Source organism: Sinohyriopsis cumingii, unplaced genomic scaffold (genome assembly GCF_028554795.1).
Source record: "Sinohyriopsis cumingii isolate HCF-2022 unplaced genomic scaffold, ASM2855479v2 utg000066l, whole genome shotgun sequence".
NCBI lineage: Eukaryota > Metazoa > Mollusca > Bivalvia > Unionida > Unionidae > Sinohyriopsis > Sinohyriopsis cumingii.
Window position 1 is genome coordinate 154,241 of NW_028315866.1, and position 23,106 is coordinate 177,346.

Here is a 23,106-nt window from a genome sequence, read left to right on the forward strand (position 1 = left end):
ATATGCATTGCAAAGATCCGAGTGCACATAGAGAGATTGAAGGGCGTATAGGTCAGCATACTGAATAGGACTCGTTGAGGCCTAGAATCATCGACTAATTGAATAAATAGTAAGATTTTGTAACAACAAAGATTTTGTAACAGCACAGGATAATCTCCCATCATCTATATTTTTATCTTTGTACTTGTATATTTGTGCCTCTAATAATGATAACATTAACTACAAAGTTATTAATGTTTTCCTTGCAGAGAAGTCGATGAGGGAGGGATTCTACTGTAATTTGAATGCATCATCTTAGACCGCTTGTCCATCCTGATCTATCCATTAGTTTTCTGCACCTTATCTCTTAGAAATACAGTGGAAAGGATACATTAAATGATAGAGACAAATGCAAATGTTAAGTAATAGAGAACAATTGAAATATGAAGGAACAGTGAAAACCTCCAATGTAACAGGTAAGCGTTATTGAACAATGTTATATTATGTATGCATACGTCCATAAAGAGAGAGAGAGAGAGAGAGAGAGAGAGAGAGAGATGGTGTGTGTGTGTGTGTGGGGGGGGGGAAGGGTAGGTGGACGTATATAATTAGACAGGCAGTGGATAGATGGGCATCTTGTTTTGTGAATCGCGGGAATATAGCGCCAGCGGTACTTATATAAAAATGACAATTTCTCATTAACATACAAGAGATAAACTTCTCCTCTCGATAATACCTTGTGCTTATTATAACTGTTTGAGCATAAAGAATGAAAAGGTAACCTTTTTGGGACTCGAATGAATGTGAGTGAAACACTCATGCAGGTAGTATCGCTTTCCCGTCTGTAGATATCCGTGAGATTTGTATGTGTGTGTGTGTCTATATGTGTGTGTGTGTGTGTGTGTGTGTGTGTGAGAGAGAGAGAGAGAGAGAGAGAGAGAGAGAGGATAACAAGTTAATACATTTGAAGGGCCAGAAAAGCATATTTAACTAAAACAGCTGTTATATGCCAGCATACATGAACGCTGTAAGATTGATGTTTTCTATTTTAGAGTCATAAGAGATACTGCTCTATGACAAAAGAACAGTTTGTCAGAAGTGGGAATCGAACCCACGCCGGGAGACCCGACTGCGACCTGAACGCATCGCCTTTTTTTTTTTTTTCTTCTTTATTCAAAAACGCTTTGTACAGTATAAAAGTTAAAAATATACAGTCAGTATGTACATAGTAGTTTGTAATGCTATATTACAAAAATAATGGTTCTACAATAGTATTTTGTAATGCTATATTACAAAACAATGATTCTACAATAGTATTTTGTTAAGCTATATTACAGAACAATGATTCTAAAATTTTATTGTGTAATGTTATAGTACAAAACAATGATTCTACAATGTAATAAACACTTTATCCTCTTCTATTCTCATTAAAGGATTATCTTTTACAAAATACTTCGTAATCAAAGTCTGATTTTTGTCTTTGTAATGTTGATACGCATATAATATATATTTTCTAGTCAAATATTGGAACAATCTTTCGATGTCTATTTGTTTCCCTAATAAAGACATAATGTTTCTTCTTTTGTAAATGCACAATCGAGCAATGCTCAGAATGTAGTTCAAAAAATAACTATTTACTGATTTTGTTTCTTTGTTATATCCTATCATGAGCATTTGTTCAAGAGAAGTGCTATTGAGAACACCAACTCTACAATTTTTAAAAAGAATCTCAACTATATATACAATATAATTCTTAAAAGAGCTTAATTCAGGACATTTCAAAAACATGTGAAATAAATCCTCTGTTTCCAACTGGCACACTGGACATGAGTCATTATCAATTTTGCCATAGTATTTTAGTCTCTCTTTTGTAAATATTCGATTGTGCATTATTCTATAATCCAAATCTATACAATCTGGGGTCTTGAAAGGTAGGTTGTATCAATTTCCAGTATTTATGCTTTTCCAAACTAAATATCTTACTCCAAAAGGAAAACAGAAGCTGGTTCTTGAAAAATCAACGTAACATAAAAGCTTGTAAAATAGTTGTGTTGTACATAAACAGAGGTCATATAATTTTGTATCAACTCTGAGAAACATATTATTTCTCCCATTGGTTTACAGTGGGTTTTGACTCTGTTGCAACAATATTTCTCCAGCCTAATGGTATACTTTCTATTATGCAATTATAGTCTTTTTTTATCTTATCTGTTTTGATCTCAGAATTTGATTTGTATATCATTTCTGGAATAGCTCTATAAGGTAGTAATTCCAGGTACAAATTCATATGTAATATCCTGAACACGAACAATTCCTGCTTCTATAAATTCTGCGAAAAACAACGTTTTACCAGCACATGTAATATTAGGATTTAAAAAGAGAGGTTGTTCAAAAACATTCCTCACATCAATATTTGTATCGATATTATTTCTAAGTTTTTCCCATGCATGAAACATTCCTCTGTAAAATATAGGTAGGGTATTCAATTGTTGCTTATTTAAAGACATGAGAAACAACTCTTTGGTCAACCTCATGTTCAGGACAGTAGATAAAAGTGATCAAAGGTATTTTTCCACATAGCATGGCAATTCACATCAAAGTATCTTTTTAAAAATTTTAGTCTGAATGCATACATTTTCATCTTTATATCAGTTAACTGTAGTCCGCCATTTCGCTTATCACCAATTATTGTATAATAGTGAACCAAATGGGACTTTCCTGACCAGATAAATCTGAGAAATAATTGCTTCAATTCATCAGCAATCATATCAGGAAGAGGCTGAACTGACACTATGTACAATACTCTAGAAACTAATAAGTTATTAACAACTGTTACTTTTCCTTGTATTGTCAAATATCTCTGTGACCACAGTTGCAATAAGTTTTTAATTTTAGACAATCTATCATTCCAGTTCAGTTGCTCACATAACTTTGCACATTTTCCCACATAAGCTCCCAAAATTAAGATGACTTGATCACACATTTGAATTTGTAATTGTTTGCAATAATCATCAGTAAGTTTACCAGATCCAATACACAGAAGTTCTGTCTTTTCCTTGTTCACCTTTGCACCAGATCCTTTACAATACAAGTCAAGTACATTAAAAGATTGATTAATGGATTGTGTGTCCGCTAATGTCAAGGTTGTATCATCTGCATGTTGAAAAACTTTACTTGTATTACTAGACAGTGGGAGTGGAATACCTTTGATAGTGGGATTTGCTTTGATAGCGAGTCCTAAGGGTTCTGCTGCTAATACATATAACATTGCTGATATAGGACAACCTTGTCTGACTGAATTTTTAATTAAAAAGGGTTTCGTTAGATGACCATTGCATTTAACACTACTTTTAATTTCATTATAAAATATCTTTATCCACTGAATAAAATTGTCACCAAAACCGAACTTTCGTAACACAGAAATCAAATATGAGTGGCAAACTCTGTCAAACGCTTTTTCTTGATCAATTTTTAAGATATATCCCTCAAGATTGTCTCTCTCAACCATATCTATAATATCTCTTACAGTGACTATAGTATCAGCAATATCTCTCCCAACTATACAACATGTCTGAGTTTGAGAAATAATTTTGGGTAATACCATTTTTAAACGTGTAGACAAAATCCTTGCCAAAATTTTATAATCTACATTAAGTAAACTGATAGGACGCCAATTTTGCAATCTTCTATTATCCCCCTTATTTTTATAAATAAGTGATATAACCCCAAATCTCATTGATCTCGACATAATATTGTCATTCTTAACACTCTGAAAGATGTGCAACAGAATATCATATATACAATCATAAAATTTACAATACCACTCTACTGTCAATCCGTCCGGGCCGGGGCTTTTATTTTTAGCCATCCCTTTTATAGCTGTATGTATTTCATCAACTGTTATTATGGCATCACACATATCTTTATCCTCATCAGATACAGAACAGTTTACAAAATTTAAAAGTGAATCAGTACAATTATCATCAACAGTTACCGAAGAATATAAATGACTATAAAACTGATGTATTTCATCTAAGATTCCGCTTGTATTTGAAATAATTACACCATCATCATCAATCAATTCATTGATTACATTTTTGTTGTGTCGATATTTCTCAAGATTTAGAAAATATTTAGTATTTCTATCGCTTTCAATTGCCCATTTGGCCTTAGATCTCAATATAGCACCCCCGACAAAAATCAGTTTCATAGTCACTTAGCTGATGTTTTAGTTCTTCATATTTGTTAATGTCATATGGTTCTTTATTTGCGACTTTTTCTGAAAATGATTTTAATTTATTTTGCAATGTAAAGTATTCTTGTAATCTTTCCTTATTTCTTCTTGTACAGTATACTTGGGAAAATTTTTTAATTTTGTATTTTACATTATCCCACCAAATGAGTGGTTCACTGAAATACATTTCGTCAGTTTTTCCCTCGGTAAGAATTGATTTCACTCTTTGTACATATTTTTCCTCAAAAAGAACATTGTTATTTAATATCCATAATCCGGGCCCTGTTTCCACTTTGCAGGTATTTAGTTTAAGGTATACAAAAGAATGATCACTAAAGGATGTATCTGCATAATAAATATTTTGCACATTGGAGTGCAATTTTGAGGAAATCAAAAAATAATCTATTCTACTCTGCTTCATTTCGCCTAGTACAACTTGTTTTCTGGAGAAACTACGAGTACTAGGATTTCGTGATCTCCATAAATCGGTAATATTCCTATCATGAATAATTTTATAAAGTTCACGCATTGCTACATCATCAATATGTAAGGCTTTGTTATGTCGATCAATACCTGCTAAAGTTGTATTAAAATCACCAGCCAGGATAGTGCTATCACTAGTACTGTTATGTAAATATGTATTTAGCTTCATGAAAAAGTTAAACTTTTCCTTCACAACATTTGGAGCATAAATATTGATTAAATCAATCACTTTATCATCCATAGCTATTTTAAGATGTAAAATCCTACCCTTTTCAATCATTTCTTGTGTCACCTGATTTCTCAATTCTCTCACTACTAAAACAGCAACACCTGTCCTCCTAATGTCAGCATTACTATAAAATATGTCACCATTCCAAATCTCATTTTCTCTAATACTTTCAACAAACTCATCATCCCAAAAGGTTTCTTGCAATAATAAAATATGGCCTCTTTTCTCTTTAAATATTTCTAAAACAGACTTTAGTTTATTCAAATTACGCAAGCCATTTACATTTAGAGATACAATATTTAAAGCCATGATTATGATGAGTGTATTGAAAGTATTAAAAAATGTTGAGTGTTTGATCATTTCTTCATAGGTGTTCGTCGCATGCTATTCATCTTCATATTAGGTACTGGATTAAACCTTCTCCTTCTCCTTTGTACTACTTTGAAATTTTCGATATTAGTACCGTTTTCTTGACATGTACGTGATTCGTTTGATCTTTCAACAACGTCTGCAGCCATCTTCCTGTCATCATCTGAATCTGTCCCCGATCCATCTCCAATTGTATGATTGTTGTTTACTTCCTCAGATTCTATTTCTACATTGGTCATATCAACTCCAATTCTTTCTTTTTCTTCCCCACTTTCTCCACTCTCATTATCTTTTTTTGCATTCTCAATTTCTTCTTTATCATCTTCGTCACTCTGTAACTCCAATATGTCTTCCCTCATATCATCATCAACTTGCGAATGAATGCCTGTAATGGCCTCTCTGTAACACATACATGTTTGCGCCTCTTTGTGGCATTTGTCGCATATCCTGCATGTACACATAAGAGGAAAACTTCCACAACTTTCACATCTTTGCCTTGTGCAATTTTTTGCTACATGGCCTTGCTCCCCACACTTGTAGCATACAAAATCAGGGCAGTCTTTTATAACATGTCCCGGATCAAGACATCTAGAACATACCTTAACTTGATTATTGTGTAATACTCTAAAGTATTGTTGACCATTGACAGTCTGAAATTTCAGACTGTAAGGCAAGGATTTTACCTGCTGTGGAAATTTACATTTGACATAACGAGTCCCATCAGCCACACTAGTTCCAGGATAATATCTGCGTTGAATGGGAGAAAGAAGTTCTACTCCGTATTCACCGAGCTTCATACTTATATCATCATCTGTGATGTATGCTGGTAAATGAAGAATTGACACAATAATAGTGTCTGAATATAAAAGAGTACAATCAAAGTGTTCACTTCCAATATCAATTCCACACAAGGTATTATATGCTACTTCCTTACTCGGTAGTGTGACCTCATACAAATTTGCACCTTTGGGCACAACTGCATAGACCGACATATCTCCGGTTAATTCTTCTACACTTCTAACAATATCACTTGCCTTTATTTTCTTCACATCCTTTACATCAATCACCACGGTACATTCTTTCCCAAAACGACGAGAAGCTCCTGTCTGTCTATCGATGTTACTCGACATGCCATTCTTATTGTTAGCTATTCCACTGGTGTCATTAGAGTGTGAGTCAGCTCCTTGTGCTGCACGTGCAGCACGACCAGGCTTTGTATTCATTGTCACAGAAAAAAATTTTTTGTGTGGTGGATAAAGTTATCCACACACTCAAAATATATCTCACTTATATATGAATGCGATCAAACAAATCTTATCAACGTACCTGTAACAAATTAAAACAGCAAAAATGTCTATTAAAGGAAAAAAACTTGAAAATTCACGGAGCGATCATCAAACGTGTTTTCCTTCTGATGTCATAACCGGAAGTCTCTATTTTAGAGTCATAAAAGATACTGCTCTATGACAAAAGAACAGTTTGTCAGAAGTGGGATTCGAACCCACGCCGGGAAGACCCGACTGCGACCTGAACGCAGCGCCTTAGACCGCTCGGCCATCCTGACATATGCATTGCAAAGATCCGAGTGCACATAGAGAGATTGAAGGGCGTATAGGTCAGCATACTGAATAGGACTCGTTGAGGCCTAGAATCATCGACTAATTGAATAAATAGTAAGATTTTGTAACAACAAAGATTTTGTAACAGCACAGGATAATCTCCCATCATCTATATTTTTATCTTTGTACTTGTATATTGTGCCTCTAATAATGATAACATTAACTACAAAGTTATTAATGTTTTCCTTGCAGAGAAGTCGATGAGGGAGGGATTCTACTGTAATTTGAATGCATCATCTTAGACCGCTTGTCCATCCTGATCTATCCATTAGTTTTCTGCACCTTATCTCTTAGAAATACAGTGGAAAGGATACATTAAATGATAGAGACAAATGCAAATGTTAAGTAATAGAGAACAATTGAAATATGAAGGAACAGTGAAAACCTCCAATGTAACAGGTAAGCGTTATTGAACAATGTTATATTATGTATGCATACATCCATAAAGAGAGAGAGAGAGAGAGAGAGAGAGAGAGAGAGAGAGAGATGGTGTGTGTGTGGGGGGGGGGAAGGGTAGGTGGACGTATATAATTAGACAGGCAGTGGATAGATGGGCATCTTGTTTGTGAATCGCGGGAATATAGCGCCAGCGGGTACTTATATAAAAATGACAATTTCTCATTAACATACAAGAGATAAACTTCTCCTCTCGATAATACCTTGTGCTTATTATAACTGTTTGAGCATAAAGAATAAAAAGGTAACCTTTTTGGGACTCGAATGAATGTGAGTGAAACACTCATGCAGGTAGTATCGCTTTCCCGTCTGTAGATATCCGTGAGATTTGTATGTGTGTGTGTGTCTATATGTGTGTGTGTGTGTGTGTGTGTTAGAGAGAGAGAGAGAGAGAGAGAGAGAGAGAGAGAGAGAGGATAACAAGTTAATACATTTGAAGGACCAGAAAAGCATATTTAACTAAAACAGCTGTTATATGCCAGCATACATGAACGCTGTAAGATTGATGTTTTCTATTTTAGAGTCATAAGAGATACTGCTCTATGACAAAAGAACAGTTTGTCAGAAGTGGGATTCGAACCCACGCCGGGAAGACCCGACTGCGACCTGAACGCATCGCCTTTTTTTTTTTTTTTCTTTCTTTATTCAAAAACGCTTTGTACAGTATAAAAGTTAAAAATATACAGTCAGTATGTACATAGTAGTTTGTAATGCTATATTACAAAATAATGGTTCTACAATAGTATTTTGTAATGCTATATTACAAAACAATGATTCTACAATAGTATTTTGTTAAGCTATATTACAGAACAATGATTCTAAAATTTTATTGTGTAATGTTATAGTACAAAACAATGATTCTACAATGTAATAAACACTTTATCCTCTTCTATTCTCATTAAAGGATTATCTTTTACAAAATACTTCGTAATCAAAGTCTGATTTTTGTCTTTGTAATGTTGATACGCATATAATATATATTTTCTAGTCAAATATTGGAACAATCTTTCGATGTCTATTTGTTTCCCTAATAAAGACATAATGTTTCTTCTTTTGTAAATGCACAATCGAGCAATGCTCAGAATGTAGTTCAAAAAATAACTATTTACTGATTTTGTTTCTTTGTTATATCCTATCATGAGCATTTGTTCAAGAGAAGTGCTATTGAGAACACCAACTCTACAATTTTTAAAAAGAATCTCAACTATATATACAATATAATTCTTAAAAGAGCTTAATTCAGGACATTTCAAAAACATGTGAAATAAATCCTCTGTTTCCAACTGGCACACTGGACATGAGTCATTATCAATTTTGCCATAGTATTTTAGTCTCTCTTTTGTAAATATTCGATTGTGCATTATTCTATAATCCAAATCTATACAATCTGGGGTCTTGAAAGGTAGGTGTATCAATTTCCAGTATTTATGCTTTTCCAAACTAAATATCTTACTCCAAAAGGAAACAGAAGCTGGTTCTTGAAAAATCAACGTACATAAAAGCTTGTAAAATAGTTGTGTTGTACATAAACAGAGGTCATATAATTTTGTATCAACTCTGAGAAACATTATTTCTCCCATTGGTTACAGTGGGTTTTGACTCTGTTGCAACAATATTTCTCCAGCCTAATGGTATACTTTCTATTATGCAATTATAGTCTATTTTTATCTTATCTGTTTTGATCTCAGAATTTGATTTGTATATCATTTCTGGAATAGCTCTATAAGGTAGTATTCCAGGTACAAATTCATATGTAATATCCTGAACACGAACAATTCCTGCTTCTATAAATTCTGCGAAAAACAACGTTTTACCAGCACATGTAATATTAGGATTTAAAAAGAGAGGTTGTTCAAAAACATTCCTCACATCAATATTTGTATCGATATTATTTCTAAGTTTTTCCCATGCATGAAACATTCCTCTGTAAAATATAGGTAGGGTATTCAATTGTTGCTTATTTAAAGACATGAGAAACAACTCTTTGGTCAACCTCATGTTCAGGACAGTAGATAAAAAGTGATCAAAGGTATTTTTCCACATAGCATGGCAATTCACATCAAAGTATCTTTTTAAAAATTTTAGTCTGAATGCATACATTTTCATCTTTATATCAGTTAACTGTAGTCCGCCATTTCGCTTATCACCAATTATTGTATAATAGTGAACCAAATGGGACTTTCCTGACCAGATAAATCTGAGAAATAATTGCTTCAATTCATCAGCAATCATATCAGGAAGAGGCTGAACTGACACTATGTACAATACTCTAGAAACTAATAAGTTATTAACAACTGTTACTTTTCCTTGTATTGTCAAATATCTCTGTGACCACAGTTGCAATAAGTTTTTAATTTTAGACAATCTATCATTCCAGTTCAGTTGCTCACATAACTTTGCACATTTTCCCACATAAGCTCCCAAAATTAAGATGACTTGATCACACATTTGAATTTGTAATTGTTTGCAATAATCATCAGTAAGTTTACCAGATCCAATACACAGAAGTTCTGTCTTTTCCTTGTTCACCTTTGCACCAGATCCTTTACAATACAAGTCAAGTACATTAAAAGATTGATTAATGGATTGTGTGTCCGCTAATGTCAAGGTTGTATCATCTGCATGTTGAAAAACTTTACTTGTATTACTAGACAGTGGGAGTGGAATACCTTTGATAGTGGGATTTGCTTTGATAGCGAGTCCTAAGGGTTCTGCTGCTAATACATATAACATTGCTGATATAGGACAACCTTGTCTGACTGAATTTTTAATTAAAAAGGGTTTCGTTAGATGACCATTGCATTTAACACTACTTTTAATTTCATTATAAAATATCTTTATCCACTGAATAAAATTGTCACCAAAACCGAACTTTCGTAACACAGAAATCAAATATGAGTGGCAAACTCTGTCAAACGCTTTTTCTTGATCAATTTTTAAGATATATCCCTCAAGATTGTCTCTCTCAACCATATCTATAATATCTCTTACAGTGACTATAGTATCAGCAATATCTCTCCCAACTATACAACATGTCTGAGTTTGAGAAATAATTTTGGGTAATACCATTTTTAAACGTGTAGACAAAATCCTTGCCAAAATTTTATAATCTACATTAAGTAAACTGATAGGACGCCAATTTTGCAATCTTCTATTATCCCCCTTATTTTTATAAATAAGTGATATAACCCCAAATCTCATTGATCTCGACATAATATTGTCATTCTTAACACTCTGAAAGATGTGCAACAGAATATCATATATACAATCATAAAATTTACAATACCACTCTACTGTCAATCCGTCCGGGCCGGGGCTTTTATTTTTAGCCATCCCTTTTATAGCTGTATGTATTTCATCAACTGTTATTATGGCATCACACATATCTTTATCCTCATCAGATACAGAACAGTTTACAAAATTTAAAAGTGAATCAGTACAATTATCATCAACAGTTACCGAAGAATATAAATGACTATAAAACTGATGTATTTCATCTAAGATTCCGCTTGTATTTGAAATAATTACACCATCATCATCAATCAATTCATTGATTACATTTTTGTTGTGTCGATATTTCTCAAGATTTAGAAAATATTTAGTATTTCTATCGCTTTCAATTGCCCATTTGGCCTTAGATCTCAATATAGCACCCCCGACAAAAATCAGTTTCATAGTCACTTAGCTGATGTTTTAGTTCTTCATATTTGTTAATGTCATATGGTTCTTTATTTGCGACTTTTTCTGAAAATGATTTTAATTTATTTTGCAATGTAAAGTATTCTTGTAATCTTTCCTTATTTCTTCTTGTACAGTATACTTGGGAAAATTTTTTAATTTTGTATTTTACATTATCCCACCAAATGAGTGGTTCACTGAAATACATTTCGTCAGTTTTTCCCTCGGTAAGAATTGATTTCACTCTTTGTACATATTTTTCCTCAAAAAGAACATTGTTATTTAATATCCATAATCCGGGCCCTGTTTCCACTTTGCAGGTATTTAGTTTAAGGTATACAAAAGAATGATCACTAAAGGATGTATCTGCATAATAAATATTTTGCACATTGGAGTGCAATTTTGAGGAAATCAAAAAATAATCTATTCTACTCTGCTTCATTTCGCCTAGTACAACTTGTTTTCTGGAGAAACTACGAGTACTAGGATTTCGTGATCTCCATAAATCGGTAATATTCCTATCATGAATAATTTTATAAAGTTCACGCATTGCTACATCATCAATATGTAAGGCTTTGTTATGTCGATCAATACCTGCTAAAGTTGTATTAAAATCACCAGCCAGGATAGTGCTATCACTAGTACTGTTATGTAAATATGTATTTAGCTTCATGAAAAAGTTAAACTTTTCCTTCACAACATTTGGAGCATAAATATTGATTAAATCAATCACTTTATCATCCATAGCTATTTTAAGATGTAAAATCCTACCCTTTTCAATCATTTCTTGTGTCACCTGATTTCTCAATTCTCTCACTACTAAAACAGCAACACCTGTCCTCCTAATGTCAGCATTACTATAAAATATGTCACCATTCCAAATCTCATTTTCTCTAATACTTTCAACAAACTCATCATCCCAAAAGGTTTCTTGCAATAATAAAATATGGCCTCTTTTCTCTTTAAATATTTCTAAAACAGACTTTAGTTTATTCAAATTACGCAAGCCATTTACATTTAGAGATACAATATTTAAAGCCATGATTATGATGAGTGTATTGAAAGTATTAAAAAATGTTGAGTGTTTGATCATTTCTTCATAGGTGTTCGTCGCATGCTATTCATCTTCATATTAGGTACTGGATTAAACCTTCTCCTTCTCCTTTGTACTACTTTGAAATTTTCGATATTAGTACCGTTTTCTTGACATGTACGTGATTCGTTTGATCTTTCAACAACGTCTGCAGCCATCTTCCTGTCATCATCTGAATCTGTCCCCGATCCATCTCCAATTGTATGATTGTTGTTTACTTCCTCAGATTCTATTTCTACATTGGTCATATCAACTCCAATTCTTTCTTTTTCTTCCCCACTTTCTCCACTCTCATTATCTTTTTTTGCATTCTCAATTTCTTCTTTATCATCTTCGTCACTCTGTAACTCCAATATGTCTTCCCTCATATCATCATCAACTTGCGAATGAATGCCTGTAATGGCCTCTCTGTAACACATACATGTTTGCGCCTCTTTGTGGCATTTGTCGCATATCCTGCATGTACACATAAGAGGAAAACTTCCACAACTTTCACATCTTTGCCTTGTGCAATTTTTTGCTACATGGCCTTGCTCCCCACACTTGTAGCATACAAAATCAGGGCAGTCTTTTATAACATGTCCCGGATCAAGACATCTAGAACATACCTTAACTTGATTATTGTGTAATACTCTAAAGTATTGTTGACCATTGACAGTCTGAAATTTCAGACTGTAAGGCAAGGATTTTACCTGCTGTGGAAATTTACATTTGACATAACGAGTCCCATCAGCCACACTAGTTCCAGGATAATATCTGCGTTGAATGGGAGAAAGAAGTTCTACTCCGTATTCACCGAGCTTCATACTTATATCATCATCTGTGATGTATGCTGGTAAATGAAGAATTGACACAATAATAGTGTCTGAATATAAAAGAGTACAATCAAAGTGTTCACTTCCAATATCAATTCCACACAAGGTATTATATGCTACTTCCTTACTCGGTAGTGTGACCTCATACAAATTTGCACCTTTGGGCACAACTGCATAGACCGACATATCTCCGGTTAATTCTTCTACACTTCTAACAATATCACTTGCCTTTATTTTCTTCACATCCTTTACATCAATCACCACGGTACATTCTTTCCCAAAACGACGAGAAGCTCCTGTCTGTCTATCGATGTTACTCGACATGCCATTCTTATTGTTAGCTATTCCACTGGTGTCATTAGAGTGTGAGTCAGCTCCTTGTGCTGCACGTGCAGCACGACCAGGCTTTGTATTCATTGTCACAGAAAAAATTTTTTTGTGTGGTGGATAAAGTTATCCACACACTCAAAATATATCTCACTTATATATGAATGCGATCAAACAAATCTTATCAACGTACCTGTAACAAATTAAAACAGCAAAAATGTCTATTAAAGGAAAAAAACTTGAAAATTCACGGAGCGATCATCAAACGTGTTTTCCTTCTGATGTCATAACCGGAAGTCTCTATTTTAGAGTCATAAAAGATACTGCTCTATGACAAAAGAACAGTTTGTCAGAAGTGGGATTCGAACCCACGCCGGGAAGACCCGACTGCGACCTGAACGCAGCGCCTTAGACCGCTCGGCCATCCTGACATATGCATTGCAAAGATCCGAGTGCACATAGAGAGATTGAAGGGCGTATAGGTCAGCATACTGAATAGGACTCGTTGAGGCCTAGAATCATCGACTAATTGAATAAATAGTAAGATTTTGTAACAACAAAGATTTTGTAACAGCACAGGATAATCTCCCATCATCTATATTTTTATCTTTGTACTTGTATATTGTGCCTCTAATAATGATAACATTAACTACAAAGTTATTAATGTTTTCCTTGCAGAGAAGTCGATGAGGGAGGGATTCTACTGTAATTTGAATGCATCATCTTAGACCGCTTGTCCATCCTGATCTATCCATTAGTTTTCTGCACCTTATCTCTTAGAAATACAGTGGAAAGGATACATTAAATGATAGAGACAAATGCAAATGTTAAGTAATAGAGAACAATTGAAATATGAAGGAACAGTGAAAACCTCCAATGTAACAGGTAAGCGTTATTGAACAATGTTATATTATGTATGCATACATCCATAAAGAGAGAGAGAGAGAGAGAGAGAGAGAGAGAGATGGTGTGTGTGTGTGTGGGGGGGAAGGGTAGGTGGACGTATATAATTAGACAGGCAGTGGATAGATGGGCATCTTGTTTGTGAATCGCGGGAATATAGCGCCAGCGGGTACTTATATAAAAATGACAATTTCTCATTAACATACAAGAGATAAACTTCTCCTCTCGATAATACCTTGTGCTTATTATAACTGTTTGAGCATAAAGAATAAAAAGGTAACCTTTTTGGGACTCGAATGAATGTGAGTGAAACACTCATGCAGGTAGTATCGCTTTCCCGTCTGTAGATATCCGTGAGATTTGTATGTGTGTGTGTGTCTATATGTGTGTGTGTGTGTGTGTGTGTTAGAGAGAGAGAGAGAGAGAGAGAGAGAGAGAGAGAGAGAGAGAGAGAGAGAGAGAGGATAACAAGTTAATACATTTGAAGGGCCAGAAAAGCATATTTAACTAAAACAGCTGTTATATGCCAGCATACATGAACGCTGTAAGATTGATGTTTTCTATTTTAGAGTCATAAGAGATACTGCTCTATGACAAAAGAACAGTTTGTCAGAAGTGGGATTCGAACCCACGCCGGGAAGACCCGACTGCGACCTGAACGCATCGCCTTTTTTTTTTTTTTCTTTCTTTATTCAAAAACGCTTTGTACAGTATAAAAGTTAAAAATATACAGTCAGTATGTACATAGTAGTTTGTAATGCTATATTACAAAATAATGGTTCTACAATAGTATTTTGTAATGCTATATTACAAAACAATGATTCTACAATAGTATTTTGTTAAGCTATATTACAGAACAATGATTCTAAAATTTTATTGTGTAATGTTATAGTACAAAACAATGATTCTACAATGTAATAAACACTTTATCCTCTTCTATTCTCATTAAAGGATTATCTTTTACAAAATACTTCGTAATCAAAGTCTGATTTTTGTCTTTGTAATGTTGATACGCATATAATATATATTTTCTAGTCAAATATTGGAACAATCTTTCGATGTCTATTTGTTTCCCTAATAAAGACATAATGTTTCTTCTTTTGTAAATGCACAATCGAGCAATGCTCAGAATGTAGTTCAAAAAATAACTATTTACTGATTTTGTTTCTTTGTTATATCCTATCATGAGCATTTGTTCAAGAGAAGTGCTATTGAGAACACCAACTCTACAATTTTTAAAAAGAATCTCAACTATATATACAATATAATTCTTAAAAGAGCTTAATTCAGGACATTTCAAAAACATGTGAAATAAATCCTCTGTTTCCAACTGGCACACTGGACATGAGTCATTATCAATTTTGCCATAGTATTTTAGTCTCTCTTTTGTAAATATTCGATTGTGCATTATTCTATAATCCAAATCTATACAATCTGGGGTCTTGAAAGGTAGGTGTATCAATTTCCAGTATTTATGCTTTTCCAAACTAAATATCTTACTCCAAAAGGAAACAGAAGCTGGTTCTTGAAAAATCAACGTACATAAAAGCTTGTAAAATAGTTGTGTTGTACATAAACAGAGGTCATATAATTTTGTATCAACTCTGAGAAACATATTATTTCTCCCATTGGTTACAGTGGGTTTTGACTCTGTTGCAACAATATTTCTCCAGCCTAATGGTATACTTTCTATTATGCAATTATAGTCTTTTTTTATCTTATCTGTTTTGATCTCAGAATTTGATTTGTATATCATTTCTGGAATAGCTCTATAAGGTAGTATTCCAGGTACAAATTCATATGTAATATCCTGAACACGAACAATTCCTGCTTCTATAAATTCTGCGAAAAACAACGTTTTACCAGCACATGTAATATTAGGATTTAAAAAGAGAGGTTGTTCAAAAACATTCCTCACATCAATATTTGTATCGATATTATTTCTAAGTTTTTCCCATGCATGAAACATTTCTCTGTAAAATATAGGTAGGGTATTCAATTGTTGCTTATTTAAAGACATGAGAAACAACTCTTTGGTCAACCTCATGTTCAGGACAGTAGATAAAAAGTGATCAAAGGTATTTTTCCACATAGCATGGCAATTCACATCAAAGTATCTTTTTAAAAATTTTAGTCTGAATGCATACATTTTCATCTTTATATCAGTTAACTGTAGTCCGCCATTTCGCTTATCACCAATTATTGTATAATAGTGAACCAAATGGGACTTTCCTGACCAGATAAATCTGAGAAATAATTGCTTCAATTCATCAGCAATCATATCAGGAAGAGGCTGAACTGACACTATGTACAATACTCTAGAAACTAATAAGTTATTAACAACTGTTACTTTTCCTTGTATTGTCAAATATCTCTGTGACCACAGTTGCAATAAGTTTTTAATTTTAGACAATCTATCATTCCAGTTCAGTTGCTCACATAACTTTGCACATTTTCCCACATAAGCTCCCAAAATTAAGATGACTTGATCACACATTTGAATTTGTAATTGTTTGCAATAATCATCAGTAAGTTTACCAGATCCAATACACAGAAGTTCTGTCTTTTCCTTGTTCACCTTTGCACCAGATCCTTTACAATACAAGTCAAGTACATTAAAAGATTGATTAATGGATTGTGTGTCCGCTAATGTCAAGGTTGTATCATCTGCATGTTGAAAAACTTTACTTGTATTACTAGACAGTGGGAGTGGAATACCTTTGATAGTGGGATTTGCTTTGATAGCGAGTCCTAAGGGTTCTGCTGCTAATACATATAACATTGCTGATATAGGACAACCTTGTCTGACTGAATTTTTAATTAAAAAGGGTTTCGTTAGATGACCATTGCATTTAACACTACTTTTAATTTCATTATAAAATATCTTTATCCACTGAATAAAATTGTCACCAAAACCGAACTTTCGTAACACAGAAATCAAATATGAGTGGCAAACTCTGTCAAACGCTTTTTCTTGATCAATTTTTAAGATATATCCCTCAAGATTGTCTCTCTCAACCATATCTATAATATCTCTTACAGTGACTATAGTATCAGCAATATCTCTCCCAACTATACAACATGTCTGAGTTTGAGAAATAATTTTGGGTAATACCATTTTTAAACGTGTAGACAAAATCCTTGCCAAAATTTTATAATCTACATTAAGTAAACTGATAGGACGCCAATTTTGCAATCTTCTATTATCCCCCTTATTTTTATAAATAAGTGATATAACCCCAAATCTCATTGATCTCGACATAATATTGTCATTCTTAACACTCTGAAAGATGTGCAACAGAATATCATATATACAATCATAAAATTTACAATACCACTCTACTGTCAATCCGTCCGGGCCGGGGCTTTTATTTTTAGCCATCCCTTTTATAGCTGTATGTATTTCATCAACTGTTATTATGGCATCACACATATCTTTATCCTCATCAGATACAGAACAGTTTACAAAATTTAAAAGTGAATCAGTACAATTATCATCAACAGTTACCGAAGAATATAAATGACTATAAAACTGATGTATTTCATCTAAGATTCCGCTTGTATTTGAAATAATTACACCATCATCATCAATCAATTCATTGATTACATTTTTGTTGTGTCGATATTTCTCAAGATTTAGAAAATATTTAGTATTTCTATCGCTTTCAATTGCCCATTTGGCCTTAGATCTCAATATAGCACCCCCGACAAAAATCAGTTTCATAGTCACTTAGCTGATGTTTTAGTTCTTCATATTTGTTAATGTCATATGGTTCTTTATTTGCGACTTTTTCTGAAAATGATTTTAATTTATTTTGCAATGTAAAGTATTCTTGTAATCTTTCCTTATTTCTTCTTGTACAGTATACTTGGGAAAATTTTTTAATTTTGTATTTTACATTATCCCACCAAATGAGTGGTTCACTGAAATACATTTCGTCAGTTTTTCCCTCGGTAAGAATTGATTTCACTCTTTGTACATATTTTTCCTCAAAAAGAACATTGTTATTTAATATCCATAATCCGGGCCCTGTTTCCACTTTGCAGGTATTTAGTTTAAGGTATACAAAAGAATGATCACTAAAGGATGTATCTGCATAATAAATATTTTGCACATTGGAGTGCAATTTTGAGGAAATCAAAAAATAATCTATTCTACTCTGCTTCATTTCGCCTAGTACAACTTGTTTTCTGGAGAAACTACGAGTACTAGGATTTCGTGATCTCCATAAATCGGTAATATTCCTATCATGAATAATTTTATAAAGTTCACGCATTGCTACATCATCAATATGTAAGGCTTTGTTATGTCGATCAATACCTGCTAAAGTTGTATTAAAATCACCAGCCAGGATAGTGCTATCACTAGTACTGTTATGTAAATATGTATTTAGCTTCATGAAAAAGTTAAACTTTTCCTTCACAACATTTGGAACATAAAGATTGATTAAATCAATCACTTTATCATCCATAGCTATTTTAAGATGTAAAATCCTACCCTTTTCAATCATTTCTTGTGTCACCTGATTTCTCAATTCTCTCACTACTAAAACAGCAACACCTGTCCTCCTAATGTCAGCATTACTATAAAATATGTCACCATTCCAAATCTCATTTTCTCTAATACTTTCAACAAACTCATCATCCCAAAAGGTTTCTTGCAATAATAAAATATGGCCTCTTTTCTCTTTAAATATTTCTAAAACAGACTTTAGTTTATTCAAATTACGCAAGCCATTTACATTTAGAGATACAATATTTAAAGCCATGATTATGATGAGTGTATTGAAAGTATTAAAAAATGTTGAGTGTTTGATCATTTCTTCATAGGTGTTCGTCGCATGCTATTCATCTTCATATTAGGTACTGGATTAAACCTTCTCCTTCTCCTTTGTACTACTTTGAAATTTTCGATATTAGTACCGTTTTCTTGACATGTACGTGATTCGTTTGATCTTTCAACAACGTCTGCAGCCATCTTCCTGTCATCATCTGAATCTGTCCCCGATCCATCTCCAATTGTATGATTGTTGTTTACTTCCTCAGATTCTATTTCTACATTGGTCATATCAACTCCAATTCTTTCTTTTTCTTCCCCACTTTCTCCACTCTCATTATCTTTTTTTGCATTCTCAATTTCTTCTTTATCATCTTCGTCACTCTGTAACTCCAATATGTCTTCCCTCATATCATCATCAACTTGCGAATGAATGCCTGTAATGGCCTCTCTGTAACACATACATGTTTGCGCCTCTTTGTGGCATTTGTCGCATATCCTGCATGTACACATAAGAGGAAAACTTCCACAACTTTCACATCTTTGCCTTGTGCAATTTTTTGCTACATGGCCTTGCTCCCCACACTTGTAGCATACAAAATCAGGGCAGTCTTTTATAACATGTCCCGGATCAAGACATCTAGAACATACCTTAACTTGATTATTGTGTAATACTCTAAAGTATTGTTGACCATTGACAGTCTGAAATTTCAGACTGTAAGGCAAGGATTTTACCTGCTGTGGAAATTTACATTTGACATAACGAGTCCCATCAGCCACACTAGTTCCAGGATAATATCTGCGTTGAATGGGAGAAAGAAGTTCTACTCCGTATTCACCGAGCTTCATACTTATATCATCATCTGTGATGTATGCTGGTAAATGAAGAATTGACACAATAATAGTGTCTGAATATAAAAGAGTACAATCAAAGTGTTCACTTCCAATATCAATTCCACACAAGGTATTATATGCTACTTCCTTACTCGGTAGTGTGACCTCATACAAATTTGCACCTTTGGGCACAACTGCATAGACCGACATATCTCCGGTTAATTCTTCTACACTTCTAACAATATCACTTGCCTTTATTTTCTTCACATCCTTTACATCAATCACCACGGTACATTCTTTCCCAAAACGACGAGAAGCTCCTGTCTGTCTATCGATGTTACTCGACATGCCATTCTTATTGTTAGCTATTCCACTGGTGTCATTAGAGTGTGAGTCAGCTCCTTGTGCTGCACGTGCAGCACGACCAGGCTTTGTATTCATTGTCACAGAAAAAAATTTTTTGTGTGGTGGATAAAGTTATCCACACACTCAAAATATATCTCACTTATATATGAATGCGATCAAACAAATCTTATCAACGTACCTGTAACAAATTAAAACAGCAAAAATGTCTATTAAAGGAAAAAAAACTTGAAAATTCACGGAGCGATCATCAAACGTGTTTTCCTTCTGATGTCATAACCGGAAGTCTCTATTTTAGAGTCATAAAAGATACTGCTCTATGACAAAAGAACAGTTTGTCAGAAGTGGGATTCGAACCCACGCCGGGAAGACCCGACTGCGACCTGAACGCAGCGCCTTAGACCGCTCGGCCATCCTGACATATGCATTGCAAAGATCCGAGTGCACATAGAGAGATTGAAGGGCGTATAGGTCAGCATACTGAATAGGACTCGTTGAGGCCTAGAATCATCGACTAATTGAATAAATAGTAAGATTTTGTAACAACAAAGATTTTGTAACAGCACAGGATAATCTCCCATCATCTATATTTTTATCTTTGTACTTGTATATTGTGCCTCTAATAATGATAACATTAACTACAAAGTTATTAATGTTTTCCTTGCAGAGAAGTCGATGAGGGAGGGATTCTACTGTAATTTGAATGCATCATCTTAGACCGCTTGTCCATCCTGATCTATCCATTAGTTTTCTGCACCTTATCTCTTAGAAATACAGTGGAAAGGATACATTAAATGATAGAGACAAATGCAAATGTTAAGTAATAGAGAACAATTGAAATATGAAGGAACAGTGAAAACCTCCAATGTAACAGGTAAGCGTTATTGAACAATGTTATATTATGTATGCATACATCCATAGAGAGAGAGAGAGAGAGAGAGAGAGAGAGAGAGAGAGAGAGAGATGGTGTGTGTGTGTGTGGGGGGGAAGGGTAGGTGACGTATATAATTAGACAGGCAGTGGATAGATGGGCATCTTGTTTGTGAATCGCGGGAATATAGTGCCAGCGGGTACTTATATAAAAATGACAATTTCTCATTAACATACAAGAGATAAACTTCTCCTCTCGATAATACCTTGTGCTTATTATAACTGTTTGAGCATAAAGAATAAAAAGGTAACCTTTTTGGGACTCGAATGAATGTGAGTGAAACACTCATGCAGGTAGTATCGCTTTCCCGTCTGTAGATATCCGTGAGATTTGTATGTGTGTGTGTGTCTATATGTGTGTGTGTGTGTGTGTGTGTGTTAGAGAGAGAGAGAGAGAGAGAGAGAGAGAGAGAGAGAGAGAGAGAGAGAGGATAACAAGTTAATACATTTGAAGGGCCAGAAAAGCATATTTAACTAAAACAGCTGTTATATGCCAGCATACATGAACGCTGTAAGATTGATGTTTTCTATTTTAGAGTCATAAGAGATACTGCTCTATGACAAAAGAACAGTTTGTCAGAAGTGGGATTCGAACCCACGCCGGGAAGACCCGACTGCGACCTGAACGCATCGCCTTTTTTTTTTTTTTTCTTTCTTTATTCAAAAACGCTTTGTACAGTATAAAAGTTAAAAATATACAGTCAGTATGTACATAGTAGTTTGTAATGCTATATTACAAAATAATGGTTCTACAATAGTATTTTGTAATGCTATATTACAAAACAATGATTCTACAATAGTATTTTGTTAAGCTATATTACAGAACAATGATTCTAAAATTTTATTGTGTAATGTTATAGTACAAAACAATGATTCTACAATGTAATAAACACTTTATCCTCTTCTATTCTCATTAAAGGATTATCTTTTACAAAATACTTCGTAATCAAAGTCTGATTTTTGTCTTTGTAATGTTGATACGCATATAATATATATTTTCTAGTCAAATATTGGAACAATCTTTCGATGTCTATTTGTTTCCCTAATAAAGACATAATGTTTCTTCTTTTGTAAATGCACAATCGAGCAATGCTCAGAATGTAGTTCAAAAAATAACTATTTACTGATTTTGTTTCTTTGTTATATCCTATCATGAGCATTTGTTCAAGAGAAGTGCTATTGAGAACACCAACTCTACAATTTTTAAAAAGAATCTCAACTATATATACAATATAATTCTTAAAAGAGCTTAATTCAGGACATTTCAAAAACATGTGAAATAAATCCTCTGTTTCCAACTGGCACACTGGACATGAGTCATTATCAATTTTGCCATAGTATTTTAGTCTCTCTTTTGTAAATATTCGATTGTGCATTATTCTATAATCCAAATCTATACAATCTGGGGTCTTGAAAGGTAGGTGTATCAATTTCCAGTATTTATGCTTTTCCAAACTAAATATCTTACTCCAAAAGGAAACAGAAGCTGGTTCTTGAAAAATCAACGTACATAAAAGCTTGTAAAATAGTTGTGTTGTACATAAACAGAGGTCATATAATTTTGTATCAACTCTGAGAAACATATTATTTCTCCCATTGGTTACAGTGGGTTTTGACTCTGTTGCAACAATATTTCTCCAGCCTAATGGTATACTTTCTATTATGCAATTATAGTCTTTTTTTATCTTATCTGTTTTGATCTCAGAATTTGATTTGTATATCATTTCTGGAATAGCTCTATAAGGTAGTATTCCAGGTACAAATTCATATGTAATATCCTGAACACGAACAATTCCTGCTTCTATAAATTCTGCGAAAAACAACGTTTTACCAGCACATGTAATATTAGGATTTAAAAAGAGAGGTTGTTCAAAAACATTCCTCACATCAATATTTGTATCGATATTATTTCTAAGTTTTTCCCATGCATGAAACATTCCTCTGTAAAATATAGGTAGGGTATTCAATTGTTGCTTATTTAAAGACATGAGAAACAACTCTTTGGTCAACCTCATGT

General features: G+C 33.7%; 3 non-coding genes across 3 annotated transcripts; all 3 read right to left on the reverse strand.

Moving 5' to 3' along the window:
* Positions 1-6,774: 6,774 nt before the first annotated feature.
* Positions 6,775-6,858, reverse strand: Trnal-cag (transfer RNA leucine (anticodon CAG)). The gene has a single exon. It is a non-coding gene; the product is annotated as a tRNA-Leu (tRNA).
* Positions 6,859-13,629: 6,771 nt separating this feature from the next.
* Trnal-cag (transfer RNA leucine (anticodon CAG)) lies at positions 13,630-13,713 on the reverse strand. The gene has a single exon. It is a non-coding gene; the product is annotated as a tRNA-Leu (tRNA).
* Positions 13,714-20,495: 6,782 nt separating this feature from the next.
* On the reverse strand, positions 20,496-20,579 carry Trnal-cag (transfer RNA leucine (anticodon CAG)). Its single transcript has one exon. It is a non-coding gene; the product is annotated as a tRNA-Leu (tRNA).
* Positions 20,580-23,106: the final 2,527 nt, after the last annotated feature.